Source organism: Benincasa hispida, chromosome 8 (assembly GCF_009727055.1).
Source record: "Benincasa hispida cultivar B227 chromosome 8, ASM972705v1, whole genome shotgun sequence".
Classification (NCBI taxonomy): Eukaryota; Viridiplantae; Streptophyta; class Magnoliopsida; order Cucurbitales; family Cucurbitaceae; genus Benincasa; species Benincasa hispida.
The window spans coordinates 58,281,741-58,284,554 of NC_052356.1; positions in this window are offsets into that span (position 1 = coordinate 58,281,741).

The window sequence follows — 2,814 nt, forward strand, 5'->3', positions numbered from 1 at the left end:
TCTTCAATGATGGCACCCCAAAAAAGAAAAGGCTTGTGGGGTTTGCTTCATAATTATTCTCTCCAAACCTTGCAGTCCTTTTACACTTTTGGGTTTGAAGAAAATTTTGAAACTTGAATTTGATCATCATGTTTCTTTTATACATTGTAATTATTGCTCAATATATGATGATATAAGTCATTATCTTCTTTCCTTTCATCAAAGAATGTTGAATTCAATGAATAATTAAGAATTTTGAGCTTGGATTTGCAATAACTTAACTACTACTGTTTAAAGATAGTATATATATATATATATAAACTATTCTTGTTTCATTAATGCTCAAATTAAAAAATGTATTTAGATTGTAGGTTTCCTTTTTTCTCTTCTTAAATTCCTGATTAAAATAAACTAATGAACTCTAAAATAAACTTTTTAGTATTTCTCAATAAATTTGAATATAGTGCATGAATAAGGAAGATCAGTTGCGGGAGAAGATGTGTGCTAATATCGTGGAATTTGAAAAATGATTGATACTTGTTTTATAAACAGGGTTCTGAATCTTGTTCCTTAAAGATTTCAATTGACTATTATTTAAGTGCAGGCTATCCCTTGAGAGAATCCCACCGTAACTTTGCTTGAGGTCTACTTCCATCGTCTTCTCTTGATGGGAGTTGGGTCTTTTCTTGCGAATGGCTGTTGTAAGTTATATGTGGATGCGACTTGATCGAGCAAGACGGATAGGGGGCGGGCTGTCTGGATTGTTCATGACCATAGATGGAAGAGTTCTTTTAGGAGGTTGTAAGTTTACATAAAAGCTTTGGGACGTGAGCTCGTTGAAAGCTGAAGCTTTATCGAAAGGGTTGAAAGTAATTCTTTTGGAGTGGTCTAGTGAGAATCGTTGATTATTATGGAAATGTTGGAGGTTATTCGACTTCTGATAGGGATGAAATTTCTTTACGAATATTGGAGTCCTCATTGAGGATATTATTTTTGTTGGGAACTATTAATATTGTTCGTTTTTGTCATATTCTTGAGAGAATAACAAATTTATTCATATTTTTTGTAACTTTCACCTCCTCTCAAAGTTGTTTTACGGTTTGAAACAATTTTTTTTTTTCAGATTGTATCCTCCCAATCATTTGTGATGTAGTGAGGTGGTGTTAGACAAATAATTTTGTCGATGGTTGTTTATTGTGTTTTTGCCTGAAAAAAAAAAAATAAAGGTAGAATTTCTTTTAAACAACAAGCTAAGGTATAGAGATGCAATTAACTATGGAAGTGGTTGCTTGCTAGAAAACAGCTGTGACTATAGTGACCATTATCTTTAATAACACACAAGACTAAATTTTCACCAAAACTTTGTTGAATATATTGTATACTTGAATTAATGGTTTTGAGTTTCTAGGCTCCTAATAAATAAACATGTCTTTGGTGAATGAACCAAGTGACAATTGAGCAGAATAAACAATAATGCAAATAACTAATAATCTAAAATAATTGAAAGGCAAGTTCCAATGGGAGAAACCCAAGCTAGCTGACCTGATTCTTATCTGACTTTGTTTTGTGAAGTTTAAGGCATTGGCCTTTGGTCCTCTTTCACATCCCAATGACTTGGAGGATGCCAATGATTTTACTTTAAAAAGAAGGAAAAAAAAAATCTTGAACTATTTTTTTTGGTTAAAAAAAAGAGAGAAGTTCTTATAAATAAAAAAATCCAAAAAATATTTACATTTTGTAACAAAAGTTCAAAAATTATTTTGTACTTTGAAACTTTTTGCTATAAAATATAAATATTTTTATATATTTTTTCTATATAAAAAGATCCTGTTTGGTTTATGTGTAACATAAATTCAATCTATATTTGTTATATAAGTTTGTTTATATCAAAAGAGCGTGTTTAGGTCAAAATGAATATAGTTCAATCCCACCCCATTATATAGTGACGTTTCAATCTCTTTTAAATCTACTATATTTAGATATTGATATATTGAACGACTTCTAAAACATTGAAATTATTTATTCTTTTGGGGATTTTAGACTAACAAGTTAATCGGTCTATTACTCAAAATTATAAGTTTAGTCATTGTTTTAAACTTTTCAAAATTAATATTTATTTAAGCCATGTTTAGTAACTATTTTATTTTTAGTTTTTGTATTTGAAAATTAAGTCTATGAACACTACTCTCACCTCCAAATTTCTTTCTTTGTTATCTACTTATCACCATTGGTTTAAAAAATTAAGCCAAAATTTGAGAATTAAAGAAAGTAGCTTTCAAAAAGCTGTTTTTATTTTTAGAATTTGGCTAACAATTCAACCATTGTACTTAAAAAATGTGGATGAAATAAACTTAACTTTCAAAAATAAAAACTAAAAATAAAATGTTTACCAAACGAATCTTAGTATTGGTAGCTTTCAAAATTCTAATAATAAATTCTTAAAAGTTTGAGAACCTAATTAGAAAAACTGTGTAAGGTATAAAAGATTAAACTGTCACAGGGTTAGAAGTTGAATATCAAACTTATAGTATTTGTATACTAAAAAAAAATCTTATGTATGTATATTACTTTATTTGAAAAACTTTGTAAAGTATAAAATATTAAACAGACACAGGGTTAAAAGTTGAATATCAAACTTATAGTATTTGTATACTAAAAAAAAGCTTTTGTATGTATATTACTTTATTTGATATGCATTAAATGTATTAGATCGAGGAGAAAAATTTAAGAAGAAGAAGAAAAAAAAAACCCCATAAACACAGTAGAACTAAACTACGAAATGAGCCATCCAGTTTTCAGTACTACAACTATAATATGGCTAAACTAAGAGTCTAC